This window comes from Dendronephthya gigantea, unplaced genomic scaffold (assembly GCF_004324835.1).
Source record: "Dendronephthya gigantea isolate DGI-Jeju-01 unplaced genomic scaffold, DenGig_1.0 000316F, whole genome shotgun sequence".
In the NCBI taxonomy this organism is placed as follows: domain Eukaryota; kingdom Metazoa; phylum Cnidaria; class Anthozoa; order Malacalcyonacea; family Nephtheidae; genus Dendronephthya; species Dendronephthya gigantea.
This window is the reverse complement of record NW_021163326.1, coordinates 30,943-57,089: the sequence shown is the minus strand read 5'-3', so window position 1 is coordinate 57,089 and position 26,147 is coordinate 30,943. Positions and strand designations below refer to the sequence as shown.

The window sequence follows — 26,147 nt, the reverse complement described above, 5'->3', positions numbered from 1 at the left end:
TGAAAAAATTGCTAAATTTATTTAAACATAAAAAAATCATAATAACCGAACGAATGCAATCTGATTTGGTTCATGATTTATCACACCAAAGAGCAATGCAAAATCTAAATCTGGGTGAGCGAAGTCTTAATTTTGCCCTAACAAAGTTAAAAAAAAGTAAAATGCCTGTGTCATATATAAAAAATAGAGGAATAAGAACCATGTACAAGAATATGATTGATCGCAGTGCTAGTGAAAGCAGTGATGAATTTACATCGCGTATTCCAAGATCAAGACGCGGATCACGTCATTTCAAGCCATAGCGTATCCACGCCTTCGTTATTTAACCAATGCACACGACCTTGATTAAACCCTAAACAACACATCATGCTTTATGGTTTTAAAAATAAAACTGCCTATACATATAGTCTTATGGGCAGCTAGAAACCAACCTTAATATAATATTTGTTCAATTTCTTCTACTTGTTCCGTGGTCAAGTAGGTGCGCATTTGCTCAAACGAACATCTCTGGCTACATAACCACATGCAACAACACGGTATCCGATGCATTCTAGGTCTGTACTCTCGCCTTCCTTGAACCAATGCACCACCCACCGACACTCCTCGTCTTCACACCGTCTCATTTTCTTTATTCAATAAGAATAATTTCATATTCATTTTGTAAAGAAGCATCAAACCACCGCTTCACTTGCAATGCAAGATTTACCAAACACAGTAGTTTTATTATATTACATCAACGCATTTTTTTTCGCCTACACCGATTTACTTTGACTACACTGGAATGCCATTGTCACCCATCAATGCATCGGTTTTCTTTTCATCTCACCTTTGAATCACATTAATCTCGTTTGGTAAACATAATGAACTAATATTAGTATCATGCATAAGTATTATTAAACCTGTTCTCCCCTGGGCGAATTTATTTGCGCGAACAGAAAAAAAGTAGGAAGCGTTTCCACTTTTTCGCAGCGAATTTATTCGCAAACCGATTATATCACCGGATTTCAGATATCACTTCGCGTTCCGCGAAAAAATTTGCCTAGTGGAAAACGAGCTTTAAACGTGTAAATCCGCGACATGCTCTTTTTTTTGACACTGATCGCAATTTTTTTGTCTTCACATACACTGGAATGCCATCGTCAACGCACTTTTTGACAGTCTCATTCTCTATATATTTTCATGACAAATTGTTCAACTAACTCCAATAATTTCATACTCATTTTCGCAAGAAAGCATCAAACAACCGCTTAACTTGCAATGCGAGTTCTACTAGACACATTTTAATTTTACTACGCTATCGTTACCCGTCAACGCTTCGACTTTTTCCCCCCACCTTTGACCCGTATTGACGTCTTATGTATTAAGTATCATGAACATATCACGCATAATACACGTGTGAACAGGCACACTCTTGTGTTTTTTGACACTGATCACAAATTTTTCGTCTTCACATACACTGGAATGACATGGGCACACGTCAACGCACTTCTTCACATCCTCTGTTGTCTCATCCTCTTTATTTTATTTAATTTATATGACAAATAGTTCAAGCAACTCCAAAAATTTCATATTCGTTTTTGCAAGAAAGCATCAAACAACCACTTAACTTGTAATTCGGCTTTTACTAATCACATTTTAATTTTACTACACCATCGTCAACCGCGACAGTGATCGGATTTTTTCCCCTGCACCTTTGACCCTGCTATGACGTCATTCGGCGAACATGACACCACCATCATCATGTGCATAAGTATTAGCGTGAAGTTCAAATTCACTCAGTCAGCTCAACCAAGGCTTGGGGTAACATCTCCTTTGCTCCGTCACCACACGCTGACGTGTGACCTGTTTACCATTAACTTGATTTAATTAAGTTAATATCTTTAATACTGGTCACATGACATGCAAACGTCAACCAGCACACTTCCTTTTTTTCACGCTGATCTCATTTTTTGAACAATCTGGACGGTCAATGTTACGATACCCCCGTCCGTAGAGCCTGATTTCTTGCGTAAACAGGATGTGACGTCATTTTTGTAATACTAAATTATAATAAAAGTGTGCTGGTTCACGCCCCCCCCCCCAAAAAAAAAAAAATCACATCTACTACTCCAACATTGGAGCCATCATTCCCAAGGATCCAACACCATCCTTCTGTTTATATTTTTTCCTTTTTCCAACAATTTCTTTTTTGAAACCACCTTTTTGTGTTTTTGCAAACTTTGCTAAATTTTTTCATCATTTCATTCATTGAACTCTATTGTAATTGGGGAAGGAACTAGGATTTCCAAACACTGACAAATCATTAAGTATCCCGCCTCTGTTATATTTTATTTGTCAATCTTCTTAAAGCCGATTCGCTTAAACCTTTTTGTTTTCTTTAACCCCCATTCCCATTTGTTTCAATGATAACAATGGTAATATTCCACCTTTTTGTGTCACGTTTATACAACTTTCTGTTTGAAGCAAATGATCTATAAACTTTAAACTCATAACTCCCACCCCTTTTTGTTCCTTTTTTCAAAAAAAGTCTTCAAAAAATTTTTTGGTTTATAAGTTATTACTACTACTACTATTTGAAAATATTTCCCCCAAAATATTTTTTGAAACATAAACTTTACTTGTTTATATCATTTTAGTCTTTCTACATGTGAATAGCGATAATCTTTAGCTCTTCGTAATTCTTAAGCACTTATCAAATCATCTGATTTTTTCAGTAACTGAATCAGTTTCTAATAATGGTGTTCCGCGTCTTGATCTTGGAATACCGCAATGTAAATCATCACTGCTTTCACTACCACTACCATTTTAAATTTTGCATTGCTCTTTGGTGTGATAAATTATGAACCAAATCAGATTGCATTTGTTCAGTTATGATTTTTTTATCTTTAATAAATTGAGCAATTTTTTTCAGCATCTCTATTATCAAATTGCAGTTGTTTTTTATCTCAATTTTTTTCTTCCTCTTCTTCATTATTTTTTTCCTTCCAAAAATTTTCCCTTTTTTCCCAAAAATTGAATAACAGCATTTTCACCATCTGAAATATCACCCTGTTGCAATTTCGGTTAGTAGCTGATGTGATTTTTTTTTGGGGGGGGAGCATGAACCAGCACACTTTTATTATATTTTAGTATTACAAAAAATTTTGTCACATACTGTTTACGCAAGAAATCAGGCGACCTGTCTTAAAGATATTAACTTAATTAAATCAAGTCAATGGTAAACAGGTCACACGTCAGCGTGTGGTGACGGAGCAAAGGAGATGTTACCCAAAGCCTTGGTTGAGCCGACCGAGAGAATTTGAACTTGCACTAATACTTATGCGCGTGGTGATGGTGCTGTCATGTTCACCGAATGACATCATAGCAGGGTCAAAGGTGCGGGGGGAAAAATCCAAAAAATAGGAAGTGACATCATCTAACCGGAAGTTTATCTCATAAGCTGTAGAATCATATGCTGGACATATTAAGCTTTGTCCCAGCACAATTTCATCAATAACTTCCAAGATAAAGCTTTCTCAAAAACCGGAAGTGACGCCCTCTACCAGAAATGACGTTATCTAATAGATCTTCCATATGAGGTAGAATGGAAGACTGGAAGTGAACTCATCAACCAGAAGTAATGTCATCAAGCCGGAAGTTGATCTCATAAAACGTGGAATTGCACACTAAATATTTTATTTCTTCATTCTACCTCATGGTTTTTCATTCTACCTCATATGGAAGCAACTTCCGGTTTCATGGTGTCATTTCTATTAGATAACGTCATTTCCGGTAAAGGGCGTCACTTCTAGTTTCGAGAAAGCTGTATCTTGGAAGTTATTGGTCAAATTGTGCTGGGACAAAGCTTAAAATGTCCAGCAAGACGTCATTTACAGTCAATGACGTCACATCTGGTTTTCGATTCTATGTCGTATGGGAAAAACTTCCAATTTAATGACGTCACTTCTGCTTATGATCTTTTTCATATGTTTTACACTTTGGGACCGTTCATTTAATATGCCGGAGGGGGGGCCGGTAAAAAGATAGGGGGGGTCGTAAGAATTTTGAAGGCATCATAGGGGGGGTCATAAGAAATTTTCAAGATCAATAGGGGGGGTCATATTAAAGGTCTAGGTAAGGTCTCTAGGTAAAATTTCTCTTTGGAATTACTAACTTTTAATATTAAAAAACATTAATCATAACATAAACCCAACAAAACATCTGTAATATTGTTGCAGTAACATTACTCATTCAACATGGTTTCCATAAAATTTAGAACATCAATTGCAAACCAATGTTTCCCATTGATGAACTCATATATCATTCTTTTCTGTTTATGGTGCAAGTCATTGAATTTACTCATGTCCAGCCAACATGTGGTTATTGGTTCATGGAGTTCATTTAAAAGTTTTAAAGAAAGTTCAGCTGATCCAAAGTAAATCTGTTTAACATCCTTTAAAAGGGCTTGGTTAAGAAGAGCTATTATTCCACTCTCCTTTCTTCGACATTTCCGCCTTTTGCCTTTCTGCCTGTTATCTTTCCGTTTCCTGGAATTGGTGCTTCTTTTCTCAGAATTGTTGGTAATTACAAAGGATGCCTCAATCTTCTCTTTGTAAACAACAAGCTTTTCCTTCACTTGTAAATGATTATTTTTTAATTCAAGTAAAATGTTAATTTGCATCTTATTATACTTCTTCTGTTCAGTTGCAAACTTACATAGCTCACCAGTCACTGAGTGAGTAATTTCTGAATAACTTTCTTGAAAACATGTAATTTCTCTTTGAATTTCTGATATTTGCTCTGTAACTAGAGTGATGGCTTCTTTGCACTTTTGTAACTTTTCTGGATCTAGAATAGGTGCTTCTTCCAAAAATATACTAAAGCTGGCAGGGTTTTTGCTTGTCCAAAATGTAAATGTAGCCTCCCAGTTTTCAATCTTCTTTTTTCTGTTAAATCTTAACTTGCTCTCTTTGAAAAAATAGGCTTCAAATTTAGACTGGAGGTGATGATATGCAGCATGGTACATCCCAGGCAAAATGCTGTTGTTGAATTTTGTCCTTTCATGTTTTGGGTAAGGATGATAAACAGTTAACTTTTTAAATCCTTCTTCTTTCGGACCATTGCCTGAAATATGATATTCAAAATAGTCGTATTGTATGTATAATACATATTGGTCTACAAAACAGAATGTAGTCTGGTATTCATAGCAGCAAAGAATATCGCCAGTGCTTGATTTCTTACCCAGTGGTAACAAAACACCAACAAAAAGGCAATATTTTCTATAATATTTTCGGTGACCGAACGATACTATTACGAACAGTATTTGAGCTGCTATTCAAAACAGTTTGTAATACAGTATTAAATTACTACAGTATTATCTTACATCTTTTGGTTTGTGTCACTGAGTCTGTGCTGCTTGTAGTTGTACATGTACTTGCAGTTTCATGTGAATCACGCCCCTTTGTTGCATCTTTTAATTTTTGAATCTCTGCGAACATTTGCACAAAATGGCCAGGTTTTGATACGCAGTCTTTAACATCTTGCATTTCCATCAACTTAATCGCATTCATATTGTCCCATCCACTTGCCTCTAGTGAATTTGCATATTCCCTTTAGTTGATCAAAGAAAGCCACTTGTTTACGTCTTCCATTTTTAATTTTCAAAAACATTAATAGATCGATTTGAGCCTGCAAAATATTGTCCAAATTCATTATGAGTGTACTCGGTGTCAGGAAAAGGATCTGCTACTACCTTGTTTTATGATGGACGACTATGAAAGAAAATCTAGTCAGTCTAGCTCAAGAACACAACTGCGTAAGGACTGTATCACAAGAGATATTCGCACATCGTTACAAATTTGTGAAGAGCCTGATTTGTTGCTTGAAAAACTCAAATAACTTCAGCATATTCACAGAAAACAACACCAATATGAGAGAAGAATTACAGCTCTAATTCGTGTGTTAATGGAAATGATGGTCCCATCCTCTGATGCACCTGGAACCATGAAAGGGATATTGGAATTCAGAGATGCTTATGAGCTTTACAGCAGTTACTTTGTAAATAACGTTGACCCAGAACAATTTCGAGACAATCTTTTGCACGCTGAATGGGGACTTTGTATCAACATTATCTTTCTTCCTGTATCTAATGTCAGATTTCTTGTTTTCAAGACGAAAGCTTCTCTCTTTTGTTTCTCCCCCAAAGGAAGATTTTACAGTTGGTGAGATCGATTCAGACATGGTCAGCAAAATCATTTCGACAATGGAAAGCGAATGGGACAAAAGCTGTGCCAAAATGTTGTTTGCAATGGGCAAAAACCGCAGCACTGTTGAATCCTGTGGGATAGACATGGACACGGTCAATTGTAGAAAGGAAAACTTTTCAGAGGTATATGATGAGATCAACGATACTATGACAACTGATCTTGTTCAAGAAAGGTTAGAAAACAAAGAAGACAGATTAACGCAAGATGTTGCCAACATAGAAAAGCATATAGAAAAAAAGAGAACGTACTGGAGGGAAGAGCGCATAGTGGAGTTAGAAGAAAAGAAAGAGTCCCTGCAGACAAAATTGAAGGCAGTGAAGAACTTACTAAATCCTCCCAACAAACACATACAGAACAAGGGAAGAGAATGATAAGTCGTACTGCATCTAACCTTTCTGAAGAAAAGAGGGTGAAATGGAGAAAATTAGGAGGTGGTGCGCCATCAAAGTTAGATTCAGAAGACGAACGACTTATCGCTGATGCTATTGAATCTAAGGCTACTTACCATGGCTGACGTCATGGTACTATCATGTACACAAATCGAAGAGTAAAAAGCCGAGATTTGAAAAACATAGCCAACCAGAACCTACGAAACCGTGGAAAAAATGAAATCAAGTCTGCAACTACAGCCTGGAATCGTTCTGCCCTGTGTAATAAGAGATCTTACAGTTTGAAGGGCTTACTGACAACGAAATTTCGTCATTAAGCCTCCAAGATTATGAGAAATTGGAAGCAGAGAGAATGCTGAAAAATGTGTGGCACGTTACCGATCAACTAGTAATGCGACTAGATGATGCACCCGTACATTCGGAGTTTATTCGAAGCCTAAAATCAGATGCTGAAGATGATCATTTTTTTTTAACAAAGCTTTGTTGAAAGATTATTTTCATAAATCTGACGAGGCACAAAAAAGGTTCCAGGTGCTGCATATTTTCAAAAAATACTACAGTTTTATGATCATCATTATGAATCGGGCGAACTTTATATGGAATTCATTAAAGGTGCATGTCAAAAGTTGAATGGAGAGTTATGTGAATTTTGCAGAGAGACAGGTTGGAGTGGACCGGAAATGCATCGTATTCCTCGGCCAGAACCGGACTACGAACGCCTTCCTGATTATCACTACAAATCGGTTTTCGATACTTCTTTAGAAAACCCAGATGGTAGCGAAAGGGGTCCTGACGACTATCAGCCAAGGGCGAACCTGAAAACAATTTTTAAAGATGGCCGCATTTCTCTAGATGACAACAATAGTATTCAAGAGCTTTCTGACAAGTTTGTTGTGAAAGATACATTAATTCGTGAGTATGTTGAACACCTGAAAAACCTGGAATTGGGAAAGCAGCTACGATCTCGTCAAAGAGAAAGAGATAGAACTGAAGCTAAGGCCAAGACCTACGAGGACTATGACTGGAATGCGCTTGTTGAAAGCCGATAATTGGGGAAGTTGAAAGTTTTTGAACTTGATAAATATATCTCTCATCATAAACTTCAAAACATGGGGAAAAAGGCTGACAAGATCCGAAGAATCACGGCTCATGTCTATTAGAGCAGAACCCTAGCAAGATCAATATGTGCATTGCAGTGGAAGTGACAATGATGACAGCCAAGGAACTGAGGAGGACGATATAGAGCAGGCCATTAGCCTTTCGAACAGCACAGAGCATGCCAAAGGCAGTGATTTGGAAGATCCCTGGTTGAGAAGCATGCAAGCAAATGTTCAACAAACACGCTCGGGGAGAATATCAAGCAGACCGGCTTTTGATGACTATGCAACATTTTGAGTTTTTAAAATAAGAATCCAGGCGGTACATTCACAATGTTGGTAACCCCGCCTAGTTGTTCTTTCACAACATGACTTGTATGGGGGGGGGTAATAAGTTTTTGTTGTCCCTTAGGGGGGGTTGCAAGGTTTTTTGGAGAAATAAGGGGGGGTCATATGATTTTTAGATATATTTACGGTTTACCTGCCCCCCTCCGACATATTAAATGAACGGTCCCTTAACGCAAAATTATTTCTCGCTACTGTGATAATAAAATTTACGCCAATTCTTTTGATTTAAAAGAAAAAAAAAGCGTGGGACAATTTTAAAACAAGTATCACAAAAGAAAAAGTAATCACATGGTGTTAATTTGACATTTTTCTTTGTGGACTCAAAAATTTTATTAAAAAGATGCGCCTTAAAACACTTTTGATTGTTAAAGATCAAATTACATTTACTGCATTTAATGTTGTTGCATGTTTTTACGCATTTTGTTGGCGACGAATAACACTTTCTACACGATAATGTAGGGTTGCAAATGATTGTATTGAAATTCAAAACGTGAAAATCGTTTCATACAATAAAAACATGAATATTGACTATTACAAAAAATTCGTGAATTTGTAATAATATCGTAATGACCATTATTCAACCATAGAGTAATAACATAATTTCTTATGTGTAAAATGTTACCATTTTCATCAACCCTCATGTCAAAAACAATCTGATTGAAATACTTATTGGAGTATAAACACAAGATCAACATTTTCCTGTTTTAGGTAATTCTCATAGACTGACTCATAATTTGATACTGAAACTTTCCCGACGGGAAGGTTAATATTTTCGTAAATATCATAAATATTTTCTTCCGTAAAAACATTAATCAATTTACTATCCCTTCTAAGTAATTCAAACTTTTTTGGGTTTCTCAAATGTAAAAGAGCAGTTAGTAACGCCACCCCAAAGCAACATCCTGAAATTTTGATATCAACAATTTGATATGCACCATGTGTGTACATTCTACCATTTTTTTTGAAAATCGAACTCTTGCACCATCTGAATCGTCTTTCCCCTTACTCAGAAACGTGTAAGTTTTTGATTTTCTATTATTTTTAGTGTTTTTTTTTCTGTTTAGCTTTTACATGTTCCGGTGAAAATATCGAAATCGAAACTGATATGTTGTCCACGCTTCCACAACTGCTTATCTCCACTTTGCATAATATTTGAAAATGTATCCAAGAAAAATTGCGACGACAATTCACTCAATTTCACAACAGGTGTTAAAAACGGGTATGAAGGCGTATTTAAAAAACAAAACGTACATAGTCATTATCACTTGTGCTGTTTAAACCTGCGACACTCAAAAGCGCTTCAAAAGTTCTTTTAAAGTGCCTATATCACTTGTGGGATCTTTATGCATTTGAAAAGAACGTAAAAAGTTAGGCAATATATTAAAAAAGTTTTTTCATTTAGTCCAATAATTTCGAAGATACAAGCCTCTAAACTACCTGCGGTTCCTGAGTCCCAGCCTCCTGGGTTTAAACACGGCTATTTAATTTGAAACTGCCCATTGTTTACAGGAGCCTGGGACTCAGGGACTGCAGGTAGTTTAAAGGTTAGTATCTTCAAAATTATTGCACTAAATCAAAAAAATTTTTTAAGTGTATTAACTAACTTTTTACATTCTTTTCAAATGCATAAAGATTCCACATGTGATATAGGCACTTTAAACATATTGTCATTTGCTTGTAAAATTTCACAATGTTCAAAAAGCATTTATTAATCTTCTCACATCATCTTCAGACAAATCATTCATCATTTCTCATCAATTATACAGAAGAAACAAAACAGTGGCAATTCGGAAAATTCTTTTTCTCTTTTTCTTTTTTTTGAGTGTTTCTGTCCTCTTCAGTCATTCCATCAGGAATATCTAAATATAATTTTTTAATAAATTTAGCTAGTTTTTATAAATTTAGTTAATTCTAGATTTTTTTTTATTATCCATTTTTACGCATGTACCTATTTCAGCATTAGGCGAACGATCAACCACTACACAATTGCATTTAAATGTCAATAAAGGATCTTTTGCCTTAAGACACACACTTCCCATATCTCGTTAACATGGATATTATCCCTACAATTGAAGTATACTTTATACAAGGGGATAGGTATACAACGTTCAATGTCGAAGACAATGATGAGACAATTTGTGTATCACCTTTTATATTCTTCAATATTATCTATTTTTAGGAAAGAGATGATAATGTAGTAAATTTTATTTCTCCTGAAATTCTAAAAAATAGATATAAGGTGATGCAATTAAAAATTCCAGATATTAGCAGCAATGTTAAAAGCAAAATTGAAAATATGATAAAATTTATAGAAAATAAAAAATGGATCAACGAAAATATGTTTGTTGCAAAATATGCCGGGAAAAAAGAAACAGAAGAAACATCGACATGATATATGGAAAAAACAGAACAGCACAGTGCATGATTTGCAATGGGAATAAAGCAAATGCATCGATGCATACAAAACAACACATGGCGCACCACGCTATGTGAACAACGAAAAAAAAAAGTGGAAAACTGATTAACTCAATCATCACAAGACATTTGAAATTGTATTAAACCAGGAAAATTCCAAGCAATACGAAATTATTTACCTCGTACGGACGTAATTACTCGCCTGGAAAAATTTACGATGAAATATAAATCAAAGGGAAGAAAAAAATTTGCAATATCATCTTAGCAAAACGAAAATTCACAAATCACTTAAGAAAAAAGCTGCGAAAAAGGTTTAATCTGTACTTTGCAAGATGAAATAAAACTATACAAAAGAAGACAAGAAATGCTACGATAAAATCACCGTTTATTATGCAGAAAGGAGGAGAAGGGGAAAAAAATGAAATAGAACACACAAGAGACTTATAAAAAAATCAATTATTCATGTACTGTATTTTCATGTACATATTTTTTAGCTCTCCTGGCAAACAAGGAATTTTCACGTATTTTTGATACGGTGTCCAGGATAGATAATCTTTTAAACGAGTATCCCCATACCCACGCACCAACTTCCAGCCACGCTGGGGAAGATTTCCTACATATCAGTCATGTATTATCTGCTACAAATGTGGCACGCCGGGTCACAAAGCCCCGAATGCTGGAAACGTCCATATAACCCCCAAACATCCCGTCCTGATCGTTCCCAACCAAATCCACAAGGCACGGATAATATAACTTGTATTATATCCATGTAATATGGCTAAAATTAATGTTTTTCCATTAAAATGATATTTCCTTCCTTGAAACATTGATTTATTTGCTTTATTCTATACACGGTTTACGTTAATTCCTTAAAATATATATAATCAATTTGGGTTGTAATTATGTTTGTTTTTACCATTGATTTAATTTATCACAATAAACATATGATGGTTAGCCTGACAGTTCGCTTTTTCTCCCTGTTTTTATTTCATACTTTACCATACTTTCTCAATATTCTTATATTTCCCATTACATCTACCAAAATTTCATTTTCACTCTTCCTAAGCGGATGGCATAAAGGGAATCTAAATCTCCCTTTCGGATTACTGGGGCTGAGTTTGCCATCCTCTGGGCCGGTTGCATACTCTTATTTCCTTTTCTTCTCTTCAGTCATCCACCAACTTCTGTCATGAATGGGAATTAACTCCAATTTCAAACTTGTGGGTAAATATCGATCATGACCCATTATCATTAAAAATGAAGCAAGCAGGAATATCCTCTGTATAAAATGACGCTCTTGGTCTTGTTGTTAAATAATGTCTTCGTTCAGCACCATAATTTCCACTACTTTCACCATAAAAGTACCTGCTGTATCTCTGTATGCGAGATTAATTTGCCTGACCATCATTATATATGTGTTTGGCATTTCAGTCATTAACCATTTAAGGTATGCATGAAACCCCTCATTATTTGACAAGTTAATTAAATTATGATTTAATTTAATCTCCTTCGTTTTCCACATTGTGCGTAAAAAACATGGGGATTTTAATGAACATCGTGAATCAGCTGCTGCAGCCACAGCATTATTTGTGACATGATTCATTAGTTGACAATCACAGAAATTCGTAAAATTAATCCGGATGGTGTTGCTGAGTGTCAGCAAGCGGGTCAACAGGGGTGGCATTAAAGTGCCTATATCAACCTCAGGGAAATAACCTACTTAGATAGATTAGACGATTTTAAGAACATTTGCAATATATTTGATACGTCAAAAATTTGATCTTCATGTACTTTTCGGGCCTCAAAGTTGGCTTTTTTCGTGTTTGACCGTGAGGTGCTGTGAGTGGGAACTAGTTGCCCTTTTTCACCGGAAGTGACGCACATTGGAGAACACGCTAATTTTGTAAACAAGAAACACGCTTTAAAATATAGAAATATTGCGGCAATAAAGTGGGAAATCTTGTAGTATATAAACTTTTTGGTTTGTTTTTCGCTAAAACGACCTCGTCAAGTTTTTCCGACAACTTAGACTGCCAACTTGATTCGGATGTTTAATTCATCCCGGATTATGTATTGCCAATTTTGGAAGTTGAAGACGATGCGATACTGTTGCTTCAAGAGACAGTACGCCTACACATGACAGTTTATATCAACCTTACCAAGACAAACCGATTGCTGACCGTGTCGAGTATAATGAAGACTAAAAGAGGGACGTGTATATGAAGAAAGAAGGCAGCTTCTTTTATTCGTAAAACGGCCGGACTATCCCAGTGTCAGATTGGTAAGTGAAATATATAAAGGCCTATATCATTACATATAAAGCACTACATATACTGACATTTCACATTATTGTTTCACAATCAATATAAATATATGTTTTTGTAGGTGCAAATGTAAAAATTGTAAGATCGATTTCTTGGTAAATGAAAAACAGGAGCATTGAAGCATTGAGTGGAGAACTTGTCTTACAAGAAGTTGGAGAAGTCCCACATTGCATAACAATGCTCCCTGGTCGTTGTGTCTGTTTCATAACATAGATGGAAGGAAGTATAAATGTGCAAGGTGATTAAAACAGACAAGTATTCAACAATAACTAGTGGTTAATATGCATGTCCTTTAGCCATTTCAATTCAAACATGATTATTTAGGATAAGTTCTCAACACTTCGCATTGATCTATATTGTATATGCTTATGATTCCATAAGACAAAGGTTTGAAGATCTTCCAGAACTTTGTCTGGAATGGAATCATGAGCACATGCCGGCAAAGGTATTCTTCTCTCTCCCAATGCATGTGCTTATGATTCCATTCCAGACAAAGTTTTGGAGGAAAGATCTTTAAAACCTTCAAACCTTTGTCTTTTGGAATCATAAGCATATACAATATAGATCAATGTGAAGTATTGAGAACTTATCCTAAATAATCATGTTTGAATTGAAATGGCTAAAGGACGTGCATATTAGCCACTAGTTATTGTTGAATACTTGTCTGTTTTAATCACCTTGCACATTTATACTTCCTTCCATCTATGTTGTCTTTCATATTCACAAATAAACTTAAATTTTTTGTTAAAATTATCCTTTGTTGTTAAAAGAGATTTGGGAAGTTTAAACTTGCTACTAAATTGTTCTTTATTTGCATTTACATTAAAACAAAGAAAATATTTTCTGGCTAATAAAAAATATTGATTGACACCTAATTCATCACCCGCAAAGGCTGAGCGGCTGAGAAGCGGTTGAGAAACCATCTTTCCCTACTGCAACACCTTCAATTCATCGCAATAAATAAATAAATCATGAACACCATTATTTATGTTGGGTAAAAAATAACCCTCAATAAATTCAGTTGAAGAAGAATTATATGATTCGCTAAAACTTAATTTTTAAAATTGATATTTTTTGTTTTTTTCCAAATCCTAACAAATACACTGGCGATAAAAAAGAACTGCTCAAATCTTGCTATTATCCAATGTAACAGGAATCGTGACAATCTATCTTTTATGGTACACTAGCGGTCAAAAAGAACTGTTTAGATACAAATTCATAAAAGAGAAGCAATAGGCATATTTTGTATAATTCTCTTATTCTAAACACTATTTCAATATGGTAATGCAACCTGCCACACTTCCAAGATATTGTCAAACAATGGTTTCAGAAAGAGGGAGTGACAGAAATGGATTGGCCTGCACAGTCAAAAGACCTTAACCCTACTCAGTGCTTCCACTCGCTGCAACCCATATTTCCTTTCCTTTTCCTGTTTTTCTTCCATATTTCCTTCCAGCTATCACAAAATTTCCTTCCAAATTTCCTGGCAGTTGAGTATTTTTTTCCTGATAAATATCTGCATTTGTAGCGCTTTTATAACTCAGTGGAAGTTGAACAAATAGTCGAATACCTCGGACAACTCGGATAAGTGACATAAATTGATAATTTTCAGACTTAAATGCCTTGGCAAATATTAATGTTAATGGAAATATGATTTTATTATTAGCCATTTCCCAATCGAGCAGGGTACTGCGTGATGATTTTATAGATAAATATCCAGCGAAAACATCGTACAAATATGTAAATTTAATATCCTTTTACAGCGAAACATAACAAGAACGTTTTATATACGTAACATGCGCCTGCTATATGTGCGTCCATCTAATAGTTAACTTATACTTTATATAATCATGCAATAATGTTGAGTGTCTATATTCAACACTGCGTCTATCAACCGCAAAGCATCTATGGACTGTTTGGAGGGACAAATAATTTCAAACAATTTCCTGTCCCTCCAAACAGTACATAAATGCTTAGCGGTTCGCGAATAGACCCAGTATCCTGCTCGATTGGGAAATGGCTAATTGTCCCACAATAAATCAGAACATAGAAGAGAGAAGTCATAGAACACAGTTCTCAATAAAGTAATTTCTCAAATCCTAGTGCTCCAAATGAAAACAATTATTTAGGAATTGCTTTTTCAATTCCTTGGCTTGTTGATCCGTCGCTCTTGCCATCATCTTTTCTGCGAATTGCAACATCTGTTTGGATGGTTCAAGTTTGGCAGCTGAAGTACGTCCATTTTTGATACCCCATTTACAATGGAGAAGTGAAACGAGTGATGATGATTTTAAAGAGTTTCGGCGGTCAGTTTTGACTTGTTTCAGCGCACTGAAAGATCTTTTGACGACTGCGTTAGAGAATGGAAACGATGCTAAAATCGAAACGAACTTCGTCAAATTTGGATACTTCGCTTCTCCAGTTGGTGTCTTCGCATCTCGAACAACCTCCCAGTATTTATCCCAGCGCATGTCAGAGGTCGCCCCACTAGTAAGTGCATGTTGACGCCATTCACCATCCAGCTTTCCTGTGTCGAGGTACTCGCTTAAATATGAAAGTTGTTGACAAACATGCTCAAGGGAGGGTGGATTCAGAGCAGCGGCACACGCGGGCGTGATACATTGCACGATTGTACGAATTTCTGCATCAAGATCAAACCTTGCCTGGATTTGTAGAATAACCTCAACCAGAAAACTCTTACAGTCCAAGCGAAATTGATCAAGGTGGGTTTGGTCAGCTCCGTCAACTTCCATCTCGCGTATAGTTGCTGAAGCAGGCATGCCAACATAAACCTAAAATAATCATATGATATCATCCACGTAATAACTTAAATACTTAATGTATTTAGCTGACCCAAATAAGAAAAGCAGTGAAATTATAATAAATTAAAAACCTGTTTCAGTGGGACATGGAAAGCGCTGGATGTTGGGTCAATCTTACTTGGTGTTGTCTTTCTGACGTAATCTGTAGTCATGAAATCGTTGGCAATTGACTTGATTAGGTCCTCTAACTCTTTCTTCAAAGCGTGAAGAAGAGGTCTCTCACTTTGAAACAGAACGTTAAATGTGTTCAAGCGTTCAAGTTGAAAACTGAGAAATTCCAAGTATGCCAATGTGAATTTATTCTGCAGTGACTTGTGGATTCGGTCATTGGAATGGGTTGGGTCTTCATTGACAACCAGAATGAAATACTGTTTCAGGGCTTCAAATTGCTCCAAAATGCGATTAATACAAGCTTGAAGGGATAGCCATCGAGTTTGACCTGGAGCCAACAACTTCAATGGGTCTGCGTCGAAGAAAGCTTGAAATTCCTTGTAAACATGTTGCCTCTTTGCTGATCGGTGAAAATGCGCATAAAGATCTCTGCATAAGTCCTCCAAACTTTTAGGCAATTTCAGGGCCGCATAGGAAGATGCCAGATAAATCAGGTGACACGAACATTTCACAAGTTGCACAGACGGTAATTCTGATTTTAACAGCTGGGAAACTGAGTTGTGCTGCCCGAACATCACATTTGTGGTATCGGAAGAGTAACCAATAATGTTCTTGAGGGGAATATGAAGCTCAGACACACGCTTTTCATTGCAGAATAAATACCACGCGCTGTGCTATCGTTGACCTCAACCATATCCACCAAATGATATTTTGACTGAAATGAGTTAATGTCAAAATATGTTGCCAAAATAGCAAGCTGCTTAATAGTGCTTAAATCTGTTGTTTCGTCGATAATAATGCTGAATAAGTTTGATTGCAGTGAAGTTACAACTTCATGCAGATATTCAAAACCCAAGACTTGGCGGATTACATTTGTTGCCTTTTGCTTTCCTAACGTTAAAGTTTTTAAAGCTTCGTCCCTCGGAAAGAGTGATCGTAGCAAATCAACAAAATCGTCGGACAAGGATATTGCCAAATCGTGTTCCGCGAGAAATGCACATATTTTTATTTCCATGGACTTCACCCGATCAGATGTGCTTGCACTGCTTTTCAAAAGATTATCAACAGTGTTGGATGGCGAACCTAATGCTGCAGTCTTCTTCTCGTGAGTTTTGCTCTGCGTATGTCTTTTGAGTCCTGTAACTGAGCAGGTCACGGATTGTGAACACACCTTGCAGAAAGGCTTTCGCTTACCATCACGATCACGCTTAGCCTCAAGCCAAGTCCTAAAGTTGGCTTGAATCAACCAGCTTTCAACGAAAGCTTGTTCTTTTCTCACCCGTTTCGCTTTTGGACCAGGTATTTGCCCGCAACGTTTACTGCCAGTTTGTACATGTTTTTCCTGGTTTTGCCTTTGATTTTGTTCACAAAAGGAAGACAGACTTGAGTCTGACGAGTCGCTTTCCATGTGAAGTTATATAAAGATGTAACTTTTTGTAAAACAGTATACGGACTACACTACAGAGTCTTTGACAGCATCATTTTCATAATCGCATTTGTTTTCATGTGGTTAATTTGTTAATGTGGTTAATATGTAGGTTTAACTTATAAATTATAATAATTAGTATGAATATGTCAGCAAAGCCACATTTGGCTTTCTCTAATCTCTTCAACCATTTAAATCAAATACAATTTGAGTGATTTTGTATTAAAATCTCGAAATAAAACCACTTTAGTGAATTTACTACCTTCGAAAACTAAAATTATCGAAAATTTAAAATTTCCTCGCATTTTCCTGGTATTTTACTAAATTTCCTGCCAATTTCCTTCTAAAGTAAATTTCCTGGCATTTTTCCTGCCAAAGGCCAATATTTCCTTTTGCCAGGAAATTTCCTGGCAAGTGGAAGCACTGGTCCTCTCTCCTTGAGCAGATTAGTTGGTTCATTTCATTTTATATTATAATAATTTAGTAGGATGTTAAAATTGTTTTTATATAGATAATCTAATTTATTATTTGTATTTATTATATTACTATAGATAAGACCTTGTGTAAACTAGCACTAGCTAACTAAGGATCTTTTTAATTACAATTACAATTAGTTTTTTACAACAAGCAAATTAAAAAATTAAGTTTGGAATTCATTTTTTTCAAAAAAAAAAGGTTTTCCTGATTTTGATGGTGGTGCAGAAATAAATTTTGACCATCATGTTAAATTTAAAAAGTCTGGGTATGATCAGATAAATAATGATCATTAAGAGAGTAATATGTCCGGAAAAAAAATTAAATACTTACACTAATAAATTTATAGCATATGATGGTGGTGATATAGAAAGGAAAATAATAATTTCAAGAGAAAAAAAATATGGTACTTATGTTATTGACATTAATAATACTTATTATTCTGCTGTTGGTCTTAATAAAGAGTTTATTGAGGGGGATACAGATGCAAAAACCGAGGTTGAATTGAATTTCTTTTTGTCAGATTTTTTGAAGTACACTGGTGGTCAAAAAGAACTGCTCAAAACAAGTTAAAATGCTCTCAAATGAACATAACTGTCCCTCTAACAATAGATACGAACAAATATAGACTAGATTACATGCTAAGCTATATGAAATATTAATATTTTGTTGACCCTCCTTTGGCCTTAAAATGATGATGGCCTTACAACGGCGTGCATACTTTCTATTAAGGTGGTAATCTTCACGGTCAAAAGAAATTCATCCCATGGACAGTCTTTACAGCAACACATATATCATGGACGCTTCATTGAATGAATTCCTTTCTTGCACTATCCCCTTGACATTGTCCCACAGTAGGGTCAGTGCTTCCACTTGCCAGGAAATTTCCTGGCAAAAGGAAATATTGGCCTTTGGCAGGAAAAATGCCAGGAAATTTACTTTAGAAGGAAATTGGCAGGAAATTTAGTAAAATACCAGGAAAATGCGAGGAAATTTTAAATTTTCGATAATTTTAGTTTTCGAAGGTAGTAAATTCACTAAAGTGGTTTTATTTCGAGATTTTAATACAAAATCACTCAAATTGTATTTGATTTAAATGGTTGAAGAGATTAGAGAAAGCCAAATGTGGCTTTGCTGACATATTCATACTAATTATTATAATTTATAAGTTAAACCTACATATTAACCACATTAACAAATTAACCACATGAAAACAAATGCGATTATGAAAATGATGCTGTCAAAGACTCTGTAGTGTAGTCCGTATACTGTTTTACAAAAAGTTACATCTTTATATAACTTCACATGGAAAGCGACTCGTCAGACTCAAGTCTGTCTTCCTTTTGTGAACAAAATCAAAGGCAAAACCAGGAAAAACATGTACAAACTGGCAGTAAACGTTGCGGGCAAATACCTGGTCCAAAAGCGAAACGGGTGAGAAAAGAACAAGCTTTCGTTGAAAGCTGGTTGATTCAAGCCAACTTTAGGACTTGGCTTGAGGCTAAGCGTGATCGTGATGGTAAGCGAAAGCCTTTCTGCAAGGTGTGTTCACAATCCGTGACCTGCTCAGTTACAGGACTCAAAAGACATACGCAGAGCAAAACTCACGAGAAGAAGACTGCAGCATTAGGTTCGCCATCCAACACTGTTGATAATCTTTTGAAAAGCAGTGCAAGCACATCTGATCGGGTGAAGTCCATGGAAATAAAAATATGTGCATTTCTCGCGGAACACGATTTGGCAATATCCTTGTCCGACGATTTTGTTGATTTGCTACGATCACTCTTTCCGAGGGACGAAGCTTTAAAAACTTTAACGTTAGGAAAGCAAAAGGCAACAAATGTAATCCGCCAAGTCTTGGGTTTTGAATATCTGCATGAAGTTGTAACTTCACTGCAATCAAACTTATTCAGCATTATATCGACGAAACAACAGATTTAAGCACTATTAAGCAGCTTGCTATTTTGGCAACATATTTTGACATTAACTCATTTCAGTCAAAATATCATTTGGTGGATATGGTTGAGGTCAACGATAGCACAGCGCGTGGTATTATTCTGCAATGAAAAGCGTGTGTCTGAGCTTCATATTCCCCTCAAGAACATTATTGGTTACTCTTCCGATACCACAAATGTGATGTTCGGGCAGCACAACTCAGTTTCCCAGCTGTTAAAATCAGAATTACCGTCTGTGCAACTTGTGAAATGTTCGTGTCACCTGATTTATCTGGCATCTTCCTATGCGGCCCTGAAATTGCCTAAAAGTTTGGAGGACTTATGCAGAGATCTTTATGCGCATTTTCACCGATCAGCAAAGAGGCAACATGTTTACAAGGAATTTCAAGCTTTCTTCGACGCAGACCCATTGAAGTTGTTGGCTCCAGGTCAAACTCGATGGCTATCCCTTCAAGCTTGTATTAATCGCATTTTGGAGCAATTTGAAGCCCTGAAACAGTATTTCATTCTGGTTGTCAATGAAGACCCAACCCATTCCAATGACCGAATCCACAAGTCACTGCAGAATAAATTCACATTGGCATACTTGGAATTTCTCAGTTTTCAACTTGAACGCTTGAACACATTTAACGTTCTGTTTCAAAGTGAGAGACCTCTTCTTCACGCTTTGAAGAAAGAGTTAGAGGACCTAATCAAGTCAATTGCCAACGATTTCATGACTACAGATTACGTCAGAAAGACAACACCAAGTAAGATTGACCCAACATCCAGCGCTTTCCATGTCCCACTGAAACAGGTTTTTAATTTATTATAATTTCACTGCTTTTCTTATTTGGGTCAGCTAAATACATTAAGTATTTAAGTTATTACGTGGATGATATCATATGATTATTTTAGGTTTATGTTGGCATGCCTGCTTCAGCAACTATACGCGAGATGGAAGTTGACGGAGCTGACCAAACCCACCTTGATCAATTTCGCTTGGACTGTAAGAGTTTTCTGGTTGAGGTTATTCTACAAATCCAGGCAAGGTTTGATCTTGATGCAGAAATTCGTACAATCGTGCAATGTATCACGCCCGCGTGTGCCGCTGCTCTGAATCCACCCTCCCTTGAGCATGTTTGTCAACAACTTTCATATTTAAGCGAGTACCTCGACACAGGAAAGCTGGATGGTGAATGGCGTCAACATGCACTTACTAGTGGGGCGACCTCTGACATGCGCTGGGATAAATACTGGGAGGTTGTTCGAGATGCGAAGACACCAACTGGAGAAAGCGAAGTATCCAAATTTGACGAAGTTCGTTTCGATTTTAGCATCGTTTCCATTCTCTAACGCAGTCGTCAAAAGATCTTTCAGTGCGCTGAAACAAGTCAAAACTGACCGCCGAAACTCTTTAAAATCATCATCACTCGTTTCACTTCTCCATTGTAAATGGGGTATCAAAAATGGACGTACTTCAGCTGCCAAACTTGAACCATCCAAACAGATGTTGCAATTCGCAGAAAAGATGATGGCAAGAGCGACGGATCAACAAGCCAAGGAATTGAAAAAGCAATTCCTAAATAATTGTTTTCATTTGGAGCACTAGGATTTGAGAAATTACTTTATTGAGAACTGTGTTCTATGACTTCTCTCTTCTATGTTCTGATTTATTGTGGGACAATTAGCCATTTCCCAATCGAGCAGGATACTGGGTCTATTCGCGAACCGCTAAGCATTTATGTACTGTTTGGAGGGACAGGAAATTGTTTGAAATTATTTGTCCCTCCAAACAGTCCATAGATGCTTTGCGGTTGATAGACGCAGTGTTGAATATAGACACTCAACATTATTGCATGATTATATAAAGTATAAGTTAACTATTAGATGGACGCACATATAGCAGGCGCATGTTACGTATATAAAACGTTCTTGTTATGTTTCGCTGTAAAAGGATATTAAATTTACATATTTGTACGATGTTTTCGCTGGATATTTATCTATAAAATCAACAGGTTATGGGCCCAGACATCGCCAAACTGTGAGGTAACTGTCTATTGCGTTATTGACCTGTATATTTTACAAAAATGGCCCAGGAAGACAAATTATCGATCGATAAACTTAAAGGTGCGAGAAATTGGCAAATATGGAAGTATCAGATGACCGCAATTCTGGAAGCTAAGGAACTGTACGGTCATGTTGATGGAACGTCGATTCGCCCAAGTACATCGGAAAGCAGTTCCGGGGCAGAAGCGTCGTTTGAAAAGGCTCAAAAGAAGACAAAAGCTCTAATAGTCACGTCTATTAAATCCGATCTTATTTACCTTATAACTGAATGCCACACTCCAAAAGAAATATGGGACACGTTGAAAAATCGATTTGAACAAGATACAATTGCGAACAAGCTGTATCTAAAGCAACAATTTTTCTCCTTAAAGATGAAAGAATCAGACCATCTTGATGAACACTTGCGAAAAATGAAAGTGATCACTGATCAACTAGCTGCTATCAAAGCTACAATACCGGAGGATGAACACATAGTCGCTCTACTTTTAAGCCTGCCAGGTTCATATAACACTTTGGTTACGGCCCTACTGCAAAAGGAGATGAATTAAACCTGAGTCAACTGCATGCAGCATTGTTAAATGAAGCAGAAAAACGCAAGCAAAGCAAAAGCCATGCTAGTGGTAGTGGAGGTAGTGATGGCCAATCTGCGCTACAACACAACAAGTCTGATCGAAAGCCTGTCAAGTGTTATGGATGTGGCGAGGAAGGTCATCTTATTCGAAATTGCGCTCAGAACAGGAGGAAGAAACAGCATAGACGTAATGAAAATCAAGGGAAATTTGATAAATCAAAGCACAATGCTTCTCCTGCTGATGGGGACAGTGGTAAGGATGATGGGAGTGGTGCCAATGTTTTTGCTGTTGGATTGAATGTTGCAAAAGATTATGATTCTGGTGCGTCTCAGCACATGACGTCAAATTATAGTCTACTGGTGAACTATCAGGAATTTTCAGAGCCGGAGCCAGTTGTTCTTGGAGATGGCCGATCTGTTCACGCTCTTGGCACTGGCGATATACCCATTACCATGCTTCTTGGCCCTAAAAAGAAAGATGGACGAAAATCAACGATGACCAAAGTCCTGTATGTTCCCAAATTAGCTGCAAATCTCTTTAGTGCTCGTGCAGCAGCGATGAAAGGAAAAGTGGTGCAATTTGGTCATACTCTCTGTTGGATAAAAGATCCTCAAGGAAAAGTTGTAGCAAGAGGACGTCTTGTTGGCAACATGTATCGTTTGGATTGCAGAATAGAAAGACAAGAAGAACAGGCGTCAGTTGCAGAAGGATCAACTAATAAATTTAAGCTGTGGCATCAAAGGATGGCTCACTTAAATGCAGGACAGATGAAGTTGATGGTTTCAAAACAGATTGTAACAGGCACCGACATGCCGGAATCTGGGAAACTGGACTTTTGCGAAGCCTGCGCCGAAGGAAAATCTCATCGAGCACCTTTCAAACCAGTGGGAGAAGTACAATCAAAGAAACGATTGGAGCTTGTCCGTAGTGATGTTGCTGGACCTATGAAGATTGAAAGTTTTGGTGGTGCTAGGTATTTCGTGACGTTCATTGATGACTACTCGAGGTGTGTAACCGTTTATCCCGTTGCACACAAATCAGAAGTCCTAGATAAGTTCAAAGAATGGGAAGCAGTTGTTACAAATCAAGCGGACTGCAAAATTAAAACTTTGCGGACAGATAACGGAGGTGAATATATGTCGACTGAATTCCAAAATTTCCTCAAAGAAAAGGGCATCCATCACGAGACAACTGTACCCTACTCACCACAGCAAAACGGCATCGCCGAGCGTATGAACAGGACCCTCCAGGAAGCTGCATTATCAATGATCCTACACGCGGGAGTATCCAAGTGTTTCTGGGCTGAAGCTGTTTGTTCAGCAGCATACATAAGAAACCGTGTTATCACAACTGCAACGGAGTCACTCCATATGAACGATGGTACAGTAAAAAACCAGATGTTTCAAACCTTCATGTTTTTCGCTTCACTGCCTACGCCCATGTACCTGATTCCTCACGTCAAAAACTCGACCAAAAAGCTGTAAAGATGCGATTTGTTGGCTATAGTCTGACACAAAAAGGATATCGATTGTATGATGAAGACAAGCGTAAGATCTTCATCTGTCGAGATGTCACCTTTAACAAATCTGATTTTGGACTTACGACTGAAGTTCAACTGGATATCCAAAATCAGAATGATGCGTTCTCAGAGGAAGAATCAAAAAGGAAACCAACTGACATCAGGTGCTCAACAAGAGAGAGAAAACCACCTGTTTATTATCACGATGAATATGCTAGTATTGCAAGAGCGAAGCATACAGCCCTCTATGTAACAGAATTTGAAGAACCGACAACATTGAAAAAAGCACTCGAAAGTGACTATGGTGTACACTGGAAGACAGCTGCTGATTCTGAATACAAATCACTAATGGAAAATGAGACCTGGGAACTTGTAGAATTGCCACCAGGAAGAAAAGCAATTACCTGTAGATGGGTATTTAAAGTCAAACATGATGAAAATGGGAAGATTGAACGGTTCAAAGGACGTCTGGTAGCAAAAGGTTTTCTTCAGAAGTCCGGGATTGAATTTGTTGAAACTTTTTCACCTGTGGTTCGGTTCACATCTATCCGTACTCTTTTGGCCTTCGCTGTCTCTAGAAACATGATTGTCCATCAAATGGATGTTGTCACAGCTTTCCTGAACGGGACACTTGAAGAAGATATTTATATGGAGCAGCCTGAAGGTTATGTTGTCCAAAGAAAAGAACACTTGGTATGCCATCTTAAGAAATCTCTTTATGGACTTAAGCAGAGTCCACGATGCTGGAACAAGTCATTCAATGAATTTATGCTATCCCAGGGATTTGAGCAAAGTACAGCCGATCCATGTGTGTTTATTCGCAAAGTCGATCGTAAACTGACCGTAGTTGCTGTGCACGTTGATGACTTAATACTTCTAACCGAAAGCGAGCAAGAAATGATCGACTTAGAGGCGTGTCTCGCTGCCCGTTTCAAGATGAAAGATATGGGCAAACTACATTACTGTCTTGGAGTAAACATCAAATCACTGGACGGTGTTCTGCAAATAAGCCAAGGACAGTATATCCACAAGATATTAAACAAGTACAACTTACAAGATTGTAAACCTGTATCAACTCCGATGGACGTGAACGTGAAGTTGGTCAAAGATTATGGTATCAGCAAATCTGTAGATCCGGTTATCTATCAATCGATGCTGGGAAGCTTAATTTACGCGGCTATTGCAACACGACCAGACATCGCTCACGCAGTTGGTACTCTGGCAAAGTTTAACTCGTCTCCAAACGAAGCGCACCTTACCGCTGTTAAGCGAGTATTTCGATACCTGAAAGGAACAATTAGATTCCAGCTGCAGTACGAAACGAGTGACAAAAACATGGAAGGGTATTCCAATGCCGACTGGGCCGCAGACTCAGAAGATCGAAGATCAACTTCAGGAAATGTGTTTCTAATGTCCAACGGTGCCATTAGTTGGGCAAGCCAGAAACAACCCACCGTTGCACTTTCAACTGCTGAGGCGAATATATCGCCTTTGTGCCTGGCAACACAAGAAAGTGTATGGTTACGACAACTGAGCAAAGATCTGCAACTAGATTGTTCAAGTCCAACAATCCTTCACGAAGATAATCAAGGGACAATCGCAATGTCAAGAAACCCTGTTCTGCACAAGCGCACCAAACATATTGAGATTAAATTCCACTTTGTACGAGAGAAAGTACAAGATAAAACAATCAAACTTAAGTATTGTCCTACTCAAGAAATGGTTGCTGATATCTTCACGAAGCCTTTAACACGAGGACAGTTTGAATGTCTTCGAGCAAGACTCGGACTTGTACAAGTGTAGTAAATGCTGAGTGAGTGGGAGTGTTGAATATAGACACTCAACATTATTGCATGATTATATAAAGTATAAGTTAACTATTAGATGGACGCACATATAGCAGGCGCATGTTACGTATATAAAACGTTCTTGTTATGTTCGCTGTAAAAGGATATTAAATTTACATATTTGTACGATGTTTTCGCTGGATATTTATCTATAAAATCATCACGCAGTACCCTGCTCGATTGGGAAATGGCTAATAATAAAATCATATTTCCATTAACATTAATATTTGCCAAGGCATTTAAGTCTGAAAATTATCAATTTATGTCACTTATCCGAGTTGTCCGAGGTATTCGACTATTTGTTCAACTTCCACTGAGTTATAAAAGCGCTACAAATGCAGATATTTATCAGGAAAAAAATACTCAACTGCCAGGAAATTTGGAAGGAAATTTTGTGATAGCTGGAAGGAAATATGGAAGAAAAACAGGAAAAGGAAAGGAAATATGGGTTGCAGCGAGTGGAAGCACTGGAGAGGACTTAAATTTTTTTGTAGAATCAATATCCTTAATCCTCTTGTTCAAACTGTTCCAAATCTCAATGGCTTTATATATAA

General features: G+C 37.0%; 1 pseudogene; it reads left to right on the top strand.

The window, feature by feature from the left end:
* The first annotated feature begins 5,952 nt into the window (after nt 1–5,952).
* LOC114541881 lies at nt 5,953–7,794 on the top strand (annotated as a pseudogene).
* Nucleotides 7,795–26,147: the final 18,353 nt, after the last annotated feature.